At 40.1% G+C, this 18,049-nt stretch overlaps 1 pseudogene; it reads right to left on the bottom strand.

Annotated features, from left to right (window-relative positions):
- Nucleotides 1–2,253: 2,253 nt before the first annotated feature.
- Nucleotides 2,254–17,942, bottom strand: LOC112868179 (small nuclear ribonucleoprotein Sm D3 pseudogene; annotated as a pseudogene).
- Between the last annotated feature and the right edge of the window lie 107 nt (nucleotides 17,943–18,049).

Raw genomic sequence — 18,049 nt, 5'->3', positions numbered from 1 at the left:
AGCTAGAGGCTAATATATCGGGCAGCACGCGGATAGAACATTTCCATCATCACAGAAAGTCCTACTGGAGAGAGGTTGAACCTCTTAAACATTGTTCTGGTGTGACATTGAAAGGTCATAATACTCTGTTTTGCCTTATTTCCAAATTTAACATAATTTTTTCTAAAGAATCTCCTTCACATGACTACTGGCTTTCAAACGTTTCTAACCAAGACTCACATTAAGAAATTCATTTTGACCAACTAATATTTGACAAGTGAGCTGAGAATGCTCTAGGGGAGAAGGATAGTCTCTTCAATAAAAGATGTTGGGAAAATTAGATAGTCACATGCACAAGAATGAGACTGGACCCCTATCTTACAGCACTTACAAAAATTAACTTGAAATGGATTAAAAACTTAAACATAAGACCTGAGACCATAAAACTCCTAGAAGAAAATGTAAGAAAAAGCTCCTTAATATCCATCTTGACAATGATTTTTTTTGGATATGACACTAAAGCACAAGCAACAAAAACAAAAATCAACAAGTGGGCCTACATCAAACTAAAAAGCTGCTTCACAACAAAAGAAACTATCAACAAAATGAAAAGACAACCTATGGAATAGAAGAAAATATTTGCAAACCATCTTTCTGATAAGGGGTCTGTCTCCAAAATATACAAGAAACTTACACAACTCAACAGCAAAAGAAACCCAAACAATCTGATTTAAAAAATGGAAGAGCTACAAAGGAACAACAAGTACATGAAAACATGCTCGACATCTCTAATCATCAGGGAAATGCAAATTGTAAGCACAATGAGATATCACCTTACACCTGACTGTAAGAATGACTATTAGTAAAAAGCCAGGAGATAACAAATGCTGGCAAGGATATGAAGAGGGAACCTTTGTGCCTTGCTGGTAGCAGTATAAAATGGCACAGCCACTATGGAAAACAGCCTGGAGATTCCTTTAAAAGTTAAAAACAGAACTACCATTTGATCTTGCAATTGCACTTCTGGATACATATCCAAAAGAAATGCAATCACCCTCTTGAAGAGATATCTGTACCCTCAAGTTCATTGCAGCATTATTTACAATAGCCAAGACATGGAAACAACCTGGGAATCTAGATGACTAGAGAAATACATCTCTAAAGTGCTGAAAGAAAAAAAAAAATACCATGAACTTAGAATTCTATATGCAGTGAAAATACTCTTCAGAAATTTAAGGTGACATTGAAAAGATGACCGCCAAGAGCTGAGAGGTCAGAAGGGAGGCTATGGAAGTAGTGTAGATGAAGAATAATGGGGCAGGGACTGTAAGGACTGATAGGGGAGATTCTCAGATGAGGTCTTTAGACATCACCTGACCACAGAGTTATGCCCAGAGTGGTGTCCCAGATCATCCAAACTCTTCATCTTGACATGTATGTCCCTCCCCAGTCTCATCTCACCATGTCTTAAAATTAGTTTTCATTAAAGCCACCACTTTAGGGGAGCCTGGGTGGCTCAGCCAGTTAAGTGTGGACTCTTGGTTTCAGCTCAGGTGACAGTCTCATGGTTTGTGAGATCGAGCCCGCATTAGGCTCTATGCTGACAGAGCGGAGCCTGCTTGGGCTTTTCTCTCTCTCCTCTCTCTCTCTGCCTTTCTCTCTCAAAAAATAAACATCTTTAAAAAAAAACACTACTTAAAAAGAAAAAGCAAACACCTAAGTTTTCCCTTTGAGTAAGGAACTCAGGGGCGCCTTGTCTGGCTCAGCTGGTAGAACATGCAACTCTTGATCTTAGGGATGTGAATTCAAGCCCCACGTTGGGCATAGAATTTACTTAAAAGAAAAAAAAAGGAAAGAACTCAACTTTTCTCACTGAAGTTCTCTGCTAGCTAGATTTGTTGCGCTAGGGCGGCATTTCTCAAACTTGCCCCTATTGACATTTGGGGAAAGATCATTGTTGTGGGGGACTGACCTGTGCAGACTAGGATGTTTAGTAGCACCCCTGGCCTCTCTCCACTAGTCACCAGTAGCATTTCCCAAAATTGTGACAAAGAAAAATGTCTCCACGCCTTTCCAAATGCCAAATGTCCCCTGGGGAGTAAACTCATCCCTAGATTAGAATCTAGGATGTACACATAGGCATGCACACCTTCCCTCCCCAACCCAGATAAATTAAAAGAAAAAAATAAGAGCAAAATTCTGTTCAACAGATAATTTTTTTTCTTTTTTAAAAAGTTTTATTCCCGTATAGTTAACATAGAGTGTTCTGTTATTTTCAGGCGTACAATGTAGTGACTCAACAGTCCTACACATTACTCAGTGCTCATCAAGGTAAGTGTACCCTTAATCACCTCCAGCTATTTCCCCATCCCCTCTGTTCAACAGGCCATTTTATCTTCACTTCTGGAAGATGTTTCCATGTCCCATCCCATGCCCTCCTCCTCTTGGGGCCACATGAAGCTCTTCCACTGCTGACCCTTGGGCCTGGTTTTCTTTTCCATTCTTTAACATGGGCACACTTTTGGGAGCGTCAGGCAAGATCAGAACAATCTTGCTATCCCAGGTGTATGCCTCCAGCTGTGCCATTTGTCATCTCCATAGGGGACTGTGATATTGGACATCTGGCAGTTCCCATTGTCCTCTGCCTCTGAGTTTCCCACAATACACCTCAACAGTGTTTGTCTCTCATGTTGTGGCCTTCAGCATCATGTAGGACTTTGACCGACACACCGTTAGACAACTCAACGGGAAGTGAGTGTGGCCCAGCGTCCTCTTCCTTTCTGGTGCAACGGTAACTCCAGGGACTGTGACGGTGTGAGGTGAGCGAATGGTCGGTTCCAGGCTCTCAGAACCAAGTTTTTTAAGGTGTCAATTAGCTTCCTAACCTGTTAATACCTACAGAGAAAAAGAAAAATTCTCCTTTTTCTTAGAAAAACTTATTTTCGGGGCGGCTGGGTGGCTCAGTAGGTGAAGCATCGGACTTCAGCTCAGGTCACGATCTCACGGTTTGTGAGTTCAAGCCCCACAACGGGCTCTCTGCTGTCAGTGTGGAGCCAGTTTCGGATCCTCTATCCCCTCTCTCTTTCTCTTTTAAAAATAAAATATTGGGGGAAACAAGAAAAACTTATTTTCCCTCCTTTTATACATCACATTAATATTTCTTATGCTTGTGTTTTAAACAGTTTAAATACTGGGGTGCCTGGGTGGCTCAGTCGGTTAAGCGTCTGATCTCGGCTCAGGTCATGATCTCACGGTCTATGGGTTCGAGCCCCGGGTCGGGCTCTGTGGTGACTGCTCAGAGCCTGGAGCCTGCTTCGGTCTATGTCTCCCTCTCTCTCTGCCCGCCCCCCCTGCTCATGCTCTGCCTCTCTCTGTCTCAAAAATAAATAAAACATTTAAAAAAAATTTTTTTAACAGTTTAAATACTTACCAAAGTAACAAAATTGTGTCTGATGTACACATTGTGTCATTTGATGTATATGAGACAGAGCTCAAGCTTTACCACTTGTTTCACAGGGCATATTATTTTCTCAAGTATTCAAAACATGGGGCGCCTGGGTGGCTCAGTTGGTTAAGCTTCCGCCTTTGGCTCAGGTCATGATCTCATGGGTCATGAGTTCGAGCCCCTCGTAGGGCTCTGTGCTGACAGCTCAAAGTCTGGAGCCTGCTTTGGATTCTGTGTCTCCCTCTCTCTCTGCCCCCTCCCCCACTCTCAAAAATAAATAAACATTAAAAAAATAAAGTATTCAAAACACAGTCCAACTTCAGTTGGAGAAAACAAGTTATTCCTCTCTCTCACACAGCAAGGATGTTATATAAAGTGAATTCTGAATGTTTTTCAATCATAAACTTTGATTTATTGTTTACTCTCTTCAAATCATACCTTAATCCATCAATCCCTACCGATTTCCCCTAGCCTCTCCCCCAAATGAACACTTGGATTTCTGTACTCACAACTTCACTTGTGTCAAACCGCCCTCTACGGGACTTCTCTAGACGTGCAAGAATGAGGGGGAGTTTTTAAGAATGACCAGAAATATACCTGCCTAACTGCAAACGCTGTGACAGTCAACTATAAGTCACCTCTGAATATATGTCGTTAAAACTCCACATTTTACGTTGCTAAAAAAATCCTGCCATTCTTTCAAAACTGTCAACTCCGTCAATGGGAAGAGAAAACGTTTTAACCATACAGACATTCCGTGTCGATAGAAATCTCCCTCTGCCAAAGATTGTTGAAATGCAAGAATAAAACTTTTTCTGGATCTTATCCAAAAACAGAATGAAATCTGGGTTTTGCCCCATCACGGAGATCAGGCTCATTTTCTAATTTACCCCCAATAGTATTAAAATGTTTGCTCTGTTTTCCTAACTTCATCTCCACAACAGCCCCTCCCTCTGCCCTTCCTGCAGCCACAGGTAGCAGCTCAGCCCTCCTCTCCAGAGTCAGAGTCCAGAATGGCAACCTTTCCTGCTCTGTGATACTGGCAACAGTATTGGACCTGCCCAAGTGCTGTCTCCTCATCTGTAAGATGGGAATAGTAATACCCTCTCATAGTATTGTAAGAATTAAATGAGGCCATGCCTGGGAAAGACTGTCTTAGTCAAGTTTCTTTGATCAAGAGGTTGTTTACTTTTCTGCTTTTAGGATGAGTCATCAACAAAACAAAGAGGCTTACCCACACTCATTTTAAAAATGAAGGGACTGGATTTCATGGGAAGGATAGAGGGGTAACTATGTCTTTAAGCCAAGAAAATATTGACCAACAAGTCCAGAAAGGGCAGATACCAGTGCAGCTTCAGGGACCTCAACAGCTGTTCCCATCATTCAAAACTGTCCTGCCATTAACGTGACTCATCTTCAAACTTCTTTAGCCTGTGCGTCTCTCAGCACAAATTTTCAAGAAAAAGAATCTGATTGCTTCCTCCTGGCTAACAGATGAGCTTTTCTCACCCAGCGTTTGATCCAGATCCAATTAGCTGTGACTAGGGAGGAAGATTTCATGTCACAGATAGGTTCTCAGGGCCTACGAGAAGGGAGTGAGGCCGATGCGCACCCCAAAAGTATGTGGTCCTCGTGTCTGGAAATGCCCGGTACATAATGCGTGCTTACTGAGCCTTAGCTATTGTTATTGTTGACAGAGTACCCTGTAGTTTTCCCCTTCTATGTGTTTGATTATATCTTAAAAAAATTTTTTTTTTAACATTTATTTATTTTTGAGAGACAGAGCATGAGTGAGGGAGGGGCAAAGAGAGAAGGAGACACAGAATCTGAAGCAGACTCCAGGCTCTGAGCTGTCAGCACAGAGCCTGACGTGGGGATTGAACCCACGAACCGTGAGATCATGTCCTGAGCCGAAGTCGGATGCTTAACCAACTGAGCCACCCAGGCACCCTAGATTACACCTTTAAACAAAACAAAACAAAACAAAACAAAACAAAACACTAAAGTGTCATTCCTCTCCTTTTTGAATGAAAAAGAAATCTCTCATTTATTTGTTCATCCAAAAAATATGTCATACTTAACAAGTCAAAAATATTCTCAGCACCAAAGATATGGCAGAGAGCAAGGTCCCCACTTTCATGGAACTTATATTCTAGTGGAAGCTGAGGACTCTAGGAATAACTATATCCATAAACCATGAATTAATATAATTTGAGGTAGTGAGAAGTTCCAAAAGAAAAATAAAACCGTTTGAGGGGATAAATAATGATAGTGGAGGAAGAATAAGATCTTAAGAGCTAAATGCCAGAGATAAAGCAAGGGCCTGTGGACTGCGGTATGGAGTTGAATTTTTATTTTTAGAGTGATTAAACCCACTGAAAGGTTTTGCCTAGGGAGATGGTAGATCAGATATGTATTTATAAAATATCATTCTGGCTAGCATGTGGAGAATAATCGTGGAACAAGACAGAAAGCAAGGAAATGAGACGGGAGGCTACCGTGGTCATTCAGGAACAGGGAATTAGTAAAGAATGATCAGATTTAGGATCCGTTTTGTTTTGGTATGAAATGTTTCAAGCACACAAATATAGAGAAAAGTAGATTGGTATATCCACCTTCCGGGTCTGTCATATCTTAACACTGTGCCATGTATTTGCTTCAGGTCCTTTTTTTTTTTTTTTTTTTTAATTTTTATTTACTTATTTTTGAGTGGGTAGAGGGGCAGAGAGAAAGGGAGAGAGAGAATCCCAAGTAGGCTCTGAGCTGTTAGCACAGAGCCCAAGGTGGGGCTCGATCTCTCAAACTATGAGATAATGACCCGAGCTGAAATCTGGAGTCAGACACTTAACCAACCGAGCAACCAAGCTCTCATGCCTTTTTTTTTTTAACAAAAAACTTTATAAATACAGTACAATCTCCCAGAATGCCCCCACAGATCCCATTCCTTTCTCAGAGGCCCCAACTGTCCTGGTTTTGGTATTCATCATTCACATGTTTGTTTCTGAACTTCTATCACATATGTGTATATCCATAAATATATACCATTGTTTCAAATTTGGGAAAATTTGTAGAAAGGATATATAACTTTTCCCACCTTGATTTTTTCATTTCATAGTTTTTGAAATTTGTCCATTTATTATATGTAACTCTGGCTTATTCATTTTTCTTCTTATACCATACACATAGCATTCTTTTTCAGGAATATAGCACAATGTATATATCCACTCTCTTCTTGATGGAGATAAGTTGTTTTCAGGATTTCATTATTACAAACAGTGTTTATTACCACACACTTGTACATGGGGTGCCTGGGTGGCTCAGTCAGTTAAGTGTTCGACTTTGGCTCAGGTCATGATCTTGCAGTTTATGAATTCGCGCCCCTCATCGGGCTCTGTGCTGACAGCTCAGAGCCTGAGCCTGAGCCTGAGCCTGCTTCGGATTCTGTCTCCCTCCATCTCTGCCCCTCCTCCACTCATGCTCTGTCTCTCTCTCTCAAAAATAAAAATACACGTTAAGAAAAAGAAAGAAACACTCTTGTACATATCTCCTACTGTGCCTGTGCGGGTGTAAGAGATTCTCTAGGTGGGTGCTTCCTAGCCTTTTTCAGGTCACAGCACACAAAGAAAATGATAAAACTTCTGTGGCATGTTGATAATTTGGAGGGGATTTAGAACACCTCTTATGGGCCTTGGTAAAAAACAAACAAACAAACAAACAAACAAACAAACAAACAAAAAACAAGCTCATTACTTTTTTCTTATAATTATGAGAAAAAATGGAATAGTAAAGTGCTATGGAAACTGTGAAATATTAAACTTCTATAAAACTTAAAAAAAAAATTTCAAAAGTTTAATGAAAAGCTTGAGAGAACTTCATAAGCAGATTTAGTGCTTGAAACGTCTATACTTCCTGATCAAGACATTTTAACGACAATGTCTTCAAATTCTCATAGATACATCTGAAAATAAATTTTACATTTTTACCATTATTTAAAGGTTGAAATTGTTAGCAAACTGGTGCAGCCACTGTAGAACACAGAATGGAGTTCCCTTGAAAATTAAAAATAGACCTGTGATCCAGTAATCACGTTACTGGGTATATACCTAAAGAACACAAAAACACTAATTTGAAGGGATATGTGCAGTCCTATGTTTATTGTAGCTTTATTTACAATAGCCAAATTATGGAAGCAACCTGTGTCCATCAATACATGAATAATAGGTAAAGATGATGTGGTATAGGCCACCTGGGTGGCCTCGGTTGAACATCCCACTCTTGATTTTGGCTCAGGTTGTGATCTTGAGGTTCATGGGATCCAGCATGGAGCCTGCTTCGGATTCTCTGTCTCCCTGTCTCTCTGCCCCTCCCCCACTTGCGCTCACTCTCTCTCTCTCTCTCTCTCTCTCTCTCTCTCTCAAAATAAATAAATAAATATTAAAAAAAAAGACAATGTGGTGTACACACACACACACACACACACACACACACACACACACACAGGAATATTACTCAGCCATTAAAAAATTAAATCCTGCCATTTGCAAAACAATGGACGGAGCTAGAAAGTATAATGCTAAGTGAAATAAGTCAGAGAAAGACAAATACCATATGTGGAATTTAAGAAACAAAACAAATGAGCAAAGGGGGAAAAAAAGAGGCAAAGCAAGAAACAGACTCTTAACTATAGAGAAGAAACTGACGGTTACCAGAAGACAGGTGGCCATGAGCGGGCGAAATAGGTGATGGAGATTAAAGAGTACGCTTGCTGGGTGCCTGGGTAGCTCAGTCAGTTACGCATCTGACTTTGGCTCAGGTCATGCTCTCACTGTTTGTAAGTTTAAGCCCCGCGTGGGGCTCTGGGCTGACAGCTTGCTCAGAGCCTGCAGCCTACTTCAGATTTCTGTGTAAACATCTCTCTTTCTGCCCCGTACCCCCAACTTGTGAGCACTTTCTCTCTCTCTCTCCATCCCTCCCTCTTTCTCTCAAAAATAAATACTTACAAAAAATAAAGAGTACACTTGTGGTGATGAGCACTGTGTATAGAGTCCCGTTTCTCTCTCTCTCTCTTTCTGTGCCTCATGGGATTCTCTCTCTCTCTCTCTCTCTCTGCCCCTCGCTCACTTGTGCCCTGTCTCTCAAAAAAAAAAAAAAAATCTAATACCCACCAGGGTGCCTGGATGGCTCAGTGGGTTAAGCATCTGACTCTTGATTTCAGCTCAGGTCATGATCTCATGGATTCGTGAGTTCAAGCCCCACATCGGGCTCTGCACTCACAGTGTGGAACCTGCTTGGGATTCTCTCTCTCCCTCTCTCTCTCTGCCTTCCCTCACCTGCACACACCCACACTCTCTCTCTCACAATAAACTAATAAACATTAAAAAAATCTAATGCCCCCCAAAATAAAATAACAAAAATAAAATCTAATAGCCATTTTATTTTCTATCATTGGAAAATACAATTTTGAATGATAAACATTTTATCATTACAATATGATTTATCATTTTATGATCAACAAAATAGGCTTTACATTCTAGCTGTGCTTATAGTATAGAAAATTCACATATACCCAGTTCCCTTATTATTAACACCTCATATTAATGTGGTATATATGTCACAATTAATAAACAAATAATAGTACATTATTATTAACTAAAATTCACACTTTATACAGATTACCTTAGTTCTTGCCTAATGTCCTTCTGTAGCAGGATCTCAGCCACATTATATTTAGTTGTTATATCACCTTAGGTTCATCTTGGCTGTGATTGTTTCTGACTTTTCTTGTTTTTTGATGACCTTGAAACTTTTAAGGAGTATTGATCAGGTACTTTGGAGAATATCTCATAAGTGAGATTTGTCTGATGTTTTTCTTTTTGTTTTTGAAAAATTTTTAATGTTTATTCATTTTTGAGAGACGGAGAGTGACAGAGTGTGAGCAGGGGAGGGGCAGAGAGGGATATACAGAATCCAAAGCAGGCTCCAGTCTCTGAGCTGTCAGCATAGAGCCCAAGGTGGGGCTCAAACCCATAAACCATGAGATCATGACCTGAGCCGAAGTTGGACGCTTAACCGACTGAGCCACCCAGAAGCCCCTGATGTTTTTCTCTTAATTAAACGGGTTATAGGTTTTTGAGAGGAAGACCACAGAGGTAAATTGCCATTCTCATGATATCATATCAAGGGTGCATACTATGATCATAACTTACCGTATCTCATCAGAACTGGGGAGATGATAAAAAACTGTCTCATGACAGTCTCTGTGATACAGAAGCAACTGAGAAACAGACTTGTAGCATCTCCTCACAAATCTCCATGTTGGTTTTCAGTCATTTGATCCTGTTTTCTGGCATGTCTGGTAATTTCTGAGCACATGTCAAGCATTGTGTATAAATTATATATTAGTTTTCCCCTTCATTAGTTTCTTCTTATGTTTAGTATGTCTTTCTTCTTACTTTCCTTGGATATTTTTCTGTTCTCTTATTTAAAGTTGTTCAGGTCAACTGACCACCAGCTTTTTATCCCTAACTGTAAATTTAAGGTTAAATTTCTCTATAACTGTAGTTATAGGTACAACTCAGGGATCTTTTTTTTTTTTTTTTTTTAATTTACATCCAAGTTAGTTAGCATATAGTGCTATAATGATTTCAGGAGTAGATTCCAGTGATTCATCCTCCATGTATAACACCCAGTGCTCATCCCACCAAGTGTCTTCCTTAATGCCCCTTACCCATTTAGCCCCTCCCCCCTCCCACGACCCAAGCAACCCTGTTTGTTCTCTGTATTTCAGAGTCTCTTATGTTTTGTCCCCCTCTCTGTTTTTATATTCTATTTGCTTCCCTTCCCTTATGTTCATCTGTTTTGTATCTTAAATTCCACGAGTGAAGTCATATGATATTTGTCTTTCTCTGACTGACTTATTTCGCATAGCATAATACCATCTAGTTCCATCCATGTTGTTGCAAATGGCAAGATTTCATTCTTTTTGATTGCTGAGAATACTCCATTGTGTATATATACCACATCTTCTTTATGCATTCATCTATCAATGTACATTTGGGCTCTTTCCATACTTTGGCTGTTGTCAATAGCACTGCTATAAACATTGGGGAACATGGCCCCTTCGAAACGGCACACCTGTATCCCTTGGATAAATACCTAGTAGTGCAGTTGCTGGGTCGTAGGGTAGTTCTGTTTTTAACTTTCTAAGGAGCCTCCATACTGTTTTCCAGAGTGGCTGCACCAGTTTACATTCCCACCAGCAGTGCGAAAGGGTTCCTCTTTCTCTGCATCCTCGCCAACATCTGTTGCCTGAGTTGTTAATTTTAGCCATTCTGACTGGTGTGAGGTGGTATCTCATTGTGGTTTTGATTTGTATTTCCCTGATGATGAGTGATGTTGAGCATTTTTTCATGTGTCTGTTTGCTATCTGGATGTCTTCTTTGGAAAGTGTCTATTCATGTCTTTTGCCCATTTCTTCAATGAATTTTTTTTGGGGGGGTTGTTGAGTTTGATAAGTTCTTTATAGATTTTAGAGACTAACCCTTTATCTGATAGGTCATTTGCAAATATTCTCTCCCATTCCATTGGTTGCCTTTTAGTTTTGGTGATCAGAGATTTTGATATGTAGTATTTTCATTACCATTCAGGTAAATAGTTTAAAATTTTTCATAGTGATATTTCCTTTGACTCATAGGCTATTTAGAAGGGTATTTCTTCATTTCCAAAAATGTGGCAATTTTCTAGTTATCTCTTACTGAGTTTTAGCTTAATTGTGCATAAGTCATAATCTGTATGATTCCAATCCTTTTAAATTTAGTGAAAATCAACAACAAAAAAACCCAAACAACCTGATTTTAAAAATTGGTAAAGGTTTTGAGTAGACATTTCTTCAAAGAAGATATACATGTGGCCCATAAGCACATGAAAAAGTACTTACATTAGTAATCATTAGGGAAATGCAAATCAAAACCATAAGATATCAGCTTGCTCCTATTAAGATGGCTACTATTAAAAAAAAAAAACAGAAAATAACAAGTGTTGATGTCGATGTGGAACATTTGAACCCTTGTGCACTGCTGGTGAAAATGTAAAATGGTGCAGCCACTGTTGAAAACGGAATGGCAGTTCCTCAAAATGTAAAAACAGAATTACCATATCACTCAGCAATTCCACTTAATTCCACTTCTGGGTATATCCTGAAAAGAACTGAAAGCAGGGTCTCAAAGATATTTCTATACCCATGTTCATAGCAGCATTATTCACAATAGCCAAAAGGTGGAAGCAACTTTCTATGAAAGGAATGTCTGTGTCCCCCACCACCCACCCCACCCCCCCGACCCCAAACCCATCTGTGTTAAAGCCCTAATTCCCAATTTGATGTTTGTTGGAGATGGGGCCTTTAGGAGGTAACTGGGTTTAGCTGAGGTCACGAGAGTGAAAGCTCTAAGATGGGATTAATGCCCTTATGAGAAGATGAAGAGACCACAGCTCTTTCTACTGTGTAAGAATACAGCAAGAAGGCAGCTATCTGTAAACTAGGAAGCAGGCCCTCATCAGACACCAAATCTGCTGGCACCTTGATCTTGAACTTCCCAGCCTCCAGAACTGTGTATGTGTGGGGGGAAGTTGTTGTTCAAGCTACCCGGTGTGTGAGATTTTGTTTTGGTAGCCCAAACTAAGACACAACCTGTGTTGACATATAAACAAAATATTGTGTATACATACAATGGAATATTATTCAGCTTTAAAAAGGAAGAGAATTCTGTCCTATGCTACAACATCGTTGAACTCTGAAGACATTACGCTGAGGAAAATAAGCCAGTCACAGACACAAAGGCCCTATAATTCCACTTACATGAGGTACCAGGAGCAGCTAAATTCATGGGGAAAGCAGTATGGTGGTGGCCAGGGGCCAGGGGCAGAGGAAAATGGGGAGTTATTTTTAGATGAGTTTTGGTTTGGAAAGACAAAGAGTTCTGCAGATGGATGGTGGCGATGGTTACGCGACAGTGGCTATTCTTTTTTATTAAAAATTTTTATTTTAATGTTTATTTTTGAGAGAGACACTGCGAGTGGGGGGTGGGGGGGGGAAGGGCAGAGAGAGGGAGACACACAGATTCTGCAACAGGCTCCGGGCTCTGAGCTGTCAGCACAGAACCTGATGCGGGGATCGAACTCACAAACGGTGAGATCATGACCTAAGCTGAAATTGGATGCTTAACCAACTAAGCCACTCAGGCACCACAACAGTATGACTATCCTTAATGGCAGTAAGCTGTACACTTAAAATGGTTTAAGATGGTAAATTTTATGTGTGGTTTATTACAATTTTTTAAATTGTTGAGACTTGCTTCATGGTCAGTGTATGTTTAATTTTTGCAGATGTTCCTTAAGTGCTTGAAATAACACATTTTCTGCACATTAAAGTCACTTGGTTGAGTTTGTTAATCATGTTCTAACAAAAATCTAGATCTTTAATGATTTTTTCTTTGCCTTTTTGGATCAATTACTAAGGTAGGTATGGTAAAATGCTTCACTGTACTTGTGGATTTATTCTATTTCTCATTGTGGTTCTATGTGGTACATGGAAGTCATGCCATCAGTTGCACACAAATTTAAAATTATGTTTTATTGGTGAATTAAACTCCCTTGGGAAATCCCAAGTATGGCCTCCCTGTAAGGTATTCAGTTCATTTATAGTCAGTTCCTCCTGATCTAGAGGCAGTTTACTGGGCAGCAGTCGTTTTTAATTTTTTAAATGTTTATATATTTTGAGAGAGAGCACATGAGAGTAGGGGGCGGGGGAGGGTCAGAGAGAGAGGGAGGGAGAGAATCCCAAGCAGGCCCCTTGCTGTCAGTGCCGAGCACAATACTGCGCTCGAGCTCACAAACTGAGATCATGACCTGAGCCAAAATCAAAGTGGGACGCTCGGGGGTGCCTGGGTGGCTCAGTCGGTTAAGCCTCTGACTCTTGGTTTTGGCTCAAGTCATGATCTCAAGGTTCTGTGGGTTTGAGCTCTGAGTGGGGCTCTGCACTGGCAGCAAGGAGACTGCTTTGGCTTCTCTCTCTCCCTCTCTCTGCCACTCCCTTGCTCACACTGCCTCTGTCTCTCAGAATAAATAAATAAACTTAAAAAAAAAAAAAGAGTGGGACACTTAATGAATTGAGCCATCCAGGTGCCTCCAGAGGCCATTTTTTAAATCATAACACTCTATCAGTTTCCAGTGAACAAAGTTGGAAAGTTAACTGAAGGTCAAGTTCTCATGCAGGATGGGAAAGGGTTTTGTTACCCTTTCACCTAGTGTTTTTCATCAGTCTGGAAAGTCTCAGGTTTTCTTTCTCCTCACATATTACTTCTGCCTGATTCTGACTTTCTTGTTCTTTGAGGACTCCAATTAAACATCTTTTGGACCTTTTCAACATCATCTCATGTCTCCATGAGATGTCTTCAATATTTTCCTAGGCATTTTCCATTTTTTTTTCTTTTGTTTTCTCTGTACTTCCTTCTGACATATGTTCTGGTTATTTTCTCCTAAACTGTGTGTAATATACTACTAAACCTATGCATTGAGTTCTTAAACCTCTCAATTCTGGAATAGAGTTTCTGCTAGGTTATTTTTTTTAAACCTTTTATTTTTTAGTGCAAGCATGCTTTTTATTTCAGTCTTCTGACTACATGTTGGTCATGTTATTTGGAAAATTATCTGTGTCGGGTAACTTGAGGTTTGGGGTGATGATATCTTCATCTGGAGAGAACTTCAGTTTGTTTCTGCCCAGTGCCTATAGCTTGCCACTCTAGGCTCTGTTTATTCAATATACAAAACTTGAGATTTTATTACTGTTAAACCTGATTGCAATCTGTGGAAGTGCTGATTGACTCCTGGTTCATCTTTACCCTATAGGGTCTTATATTAAATATGTGGGGTGTTTATTAGACTTTCCATCTTCTGTGGCACTACATTTAGACTTATTTCTCTCTTGCTCAGCAATCCTGCAAAAGTCATAGTTACTTTATAGATTTTACTTTTGGATCATTAAATGCCTTCAGGACAAATGTTTGGTTTCACTGCCTGAAATACTTCCTTCTAATATTTTGGCTGGATAATTCCTTATATAGTATTGGGCATGTGGTTCTGCTTTTCTAAACCCAGATTTTTATGGTGGTTTTCAGGTGATGAGTTGGATCAAATGACCAAGTTGTTTATTATATATGCTGTGTGAAACCATCCTTGCATTACAAAGGTAAGAGCTGTTTATAAGTTAGATGGAAAAACTAATTTTTGTCTAGTTTTGGCATCAAAATTATTATAGCACTTAAAAATAAGTAGAGAATGTTGCTTCATTTTTTTAGTTCTCTCTATAGTATTAGAAATCAGATCATTGGTTGCTTCTTGTGGGAGCTTTGACTGGGAAGGGGCAAGAAGTAACTTGGAACTTTCGGGGCTGATGGAAATGTTCTGTATCTTGATAAGCATTTTTCAAAACTAATTGAAGAATTTACTTAAAATATGAGGATTTCATTATATGTAAATTATGCCTTAGTAAAAATTATTGTTCAAATATTAATAATTATTGAATCTAGTTGGGATATATACAGGTGTTCATTGTATTATGCTTTCAACTTTTCCTGGTGTTTAAAAATTTGAGGGGCGCCTGGGTGGTTCAGTTGGTGAAGTTTCCCACTTGGGCTCAGGTCATGATCTTGCAGTAAATGAGTTCGAGCCCCGCATTGGGCTCTGTGCTGACAGCTCAGAGCCTGGAGCCTGCTTCGGATTCTGTGTCTCCCTCTCTTTCTCTCTCTGCCCCTCCCCAGCTCACGCTCTGTCTCTCTCTCAAAAATAAAACATTAAAAAATAAAATAAAAATTTCAGAATAAAAAGTTGGGGATATGAAGTTAAAAGATAAATTCATTGTTCAGTTTCTTTCATATTAGTTTCAATAACAGTCAAGATCAAACACTATCAGAAGAGTGTTAAGGAGTGAAGAAATGTGATTAAAATAGATGTATGCTTGGCAAAGGAAGAAAGGTGGCTTGGAAATATAGGAGGCTTGAAAATCATGATTATACGGAGGAAGAAATCAGTGGAAAAGAGAGATGTTGAGATCAGGGAGGGTTGATGGGTTTAGAGATAGGAAGGAAAAGGATTAACAAGACAGGTGCTTGGAACTGAATTAAAAACTTCACTGCATGGCCCAACCACGTTAAGTCTTTTCTAAAGACACTGGTATATATTACATGGGTATATGAGAGTCTCTTAATAATTTTATTTTGGTATGTGTTTATCAGCTGTTTAGATATAAAAAAATTATCATCTATTGCTTTGTAAGTTCATAAAGTCATGTATCTTAACTCATTTACTCCTTCACCGTCCTGAGTTCAGGAATAATCATTCCTGTTTTATAGATTAGAAAATGAGGTTGTGACTTTGCTAACATTACACAGCTAATAAGTGAAAAAGCCACTCCTGAGACTTTTGACTTCATGTAACCTTAGGCCACTTTAATTACAATACTGAGGTTTTAAAATTTGAGCTAGGGGCGCCTGGGTGGCGCAGTCGGTTAAGCGTCCGACTTCAACCAGGTCACGATCTCACGGTCCGTGAGTTCGAGCCCCGCGTCGGGCTCTGGGCTGATGGCTCAGAGCCTGGAGCCTGTTTCCGATTCTGTGTCTCCCTCTCTCTCTGCCCCTCGCCCATTCATGCTCTGTCTCTCTCTGTCCCAAAAATAAATAAACGTTGAAAAAAAAAAAAAATAAAATTTGAGCTAGATTAAGGGGGTGGATCAATCAGGTAATTGCCTTGAACATCAATTCATATAAACTGTTGACACATTCTATCATTGAAAATATGAGGCGGGGGGGGGGGCACCTGGCTGGCTCAGTTGGTGACGTGTGTGACTTTTGATCTCAGGGTGGCAAGTTTGAGCCCCACATTGGGTGCAGAGATTACCAAAAAATAAAATCTTAAGCAAAAGGTAATAAGGAGAAAATTGCATTTAATGTAATTCCCCCCTGGGGTAATAGTTCTGTGTGTGGCCAGAAGTGGTACTTTGGTATGTGGCCTCAAGTGGTGGTAAGGTTACCACACCTTCCTCCTCCCAACTCTGCTCCAAGGACATTTCATGCCACATTATAAGGAAGTTAGATTCAAGTAAGTGCAGGGCTTTCTTTCTCATGAGTAGGATACACAAATTTAGACCAGAGCTAAACTGTTTGTGACAGTAAAGAGACAGGCGTCTTCTCTACCCTTTAGCACTCAGGCCTTCCTTAAAACAAGTATTGGAATGAGTATTCAGAGTATAGTTTAGAAAAGATGCCAAGTTAGTAATCTGTCTAGGGAGACAAAGTAACATCGTATTTCAGATGCTAATAGCAAACCCATCTAAAACTACCTGAAACAGTTATGGAAGGGTATTGGCTTATGCAAGTTGACAAGTACAGAGGTCAAAGTGAATTCTGATATTGTTAAGGTGATTCTTCTCCATGAGTTGGGCTGGCCCCTCATCGTAGCAAACTAGAGCACTCCACAAGCTAGAAAGTCTCATCTCTCATCACTGCATAAATGGGCCCACTCTTGCTCTCATTGGCAAAACCTGAAAATGCCCTGTAGTAGTGGATTTACAGGTTCAGTTCTGACGTAATCACGTGGCAAGGAAGACATTAGTTATTATTAGGCCTGTCTGGGGCAGCACTTAGAATTCTTTGCAGTCAAACCTGCCTAACCCTACAATGAATACTACAAAACAAGCCTCAGTGAGGCCGTGCTTCTCTTAATTTTGTGTGTATGTTGGTCCCTCTTATGTGTTGTAAGCTTCTTGATGGAAGGATTGTATTATATTCTATTCATCTTTGTTATTCCCTCAAAGCTCCCAGTTCACAGTGGCCTTCACTTAACGCCTGTTGAACAATGTTAAACTCCACTGAGGTATAAACCAAGGCCTAAGGAGAATCAGCGAAGATCGAGGATACGCCACGCTAAGACCCTAATGTTCATGGTAGAGAGCCAGCGTTAGAACCCACTCTAGATACTGTTCACTTTCTTTTATTCATTAAACATCCAAGAAGGAATGGGAAGAAGCACTAGGCAGGAACCGGATTAAACAGGGCCTTGCAAATTATAATAAGCGTTTTAATATTCTGTCGTGGGTGGGTTTCATCCACTTCTTCAAAGAAATTTGAACCCTGTACTTGGTCCGGTGAGTTTTCTCAACAGCTTGACTCAGCATCTTCTCTCATCCTTTATCAGCACGTCAAGGCTGCCATCAAGCTTCCTTCCATCTATTCTGCCCTTGGCATTTCATTCTTTCCTAGCTATCTGATTTCCCTGACCCCTCGACTTTTTAAAAACCAGGGTTCTTCTGAGCGCTCTTATTTCGCTCTCTTATTTCACGTCTCCCCAGTCCCACCGCCCGGCCCTCTCAACTCTGCAGTCCATGACATTCAGTCGCCCTTGAAAGTCTGAAGGAATCAGCCAGGTTAGTACTTTGAGGATATTACCAATCCAAAGAGATCTCACCCATCCTGCACCATTAGATCGGAACAATGGCTTACCCGACACCCATATTTTGATTGTTCCGCTACTACAATGGGGGATGGTTTTATCTGCGGCTGCTTCCTCCAGCTACAG

Source organism: Puma concolor, chromosome D3 (genome assembly GCF_028749965.1).
Source record: "Puma concolor isolate L17-30 chromosome D3, mPumCon1.1.hap2, whole genome shotgun sequence".
Lineage (NCBI taxonomy): Eukaryota > Metazoa > Chordata > Mammalia > Carnivora > Felidae > Puma > Puma concolor.
The sequence above is the reverse complement of the archived record's forward strand: the minus strand, read 5'-3'. Positions and strand labels throughout refer to the sequence as shown.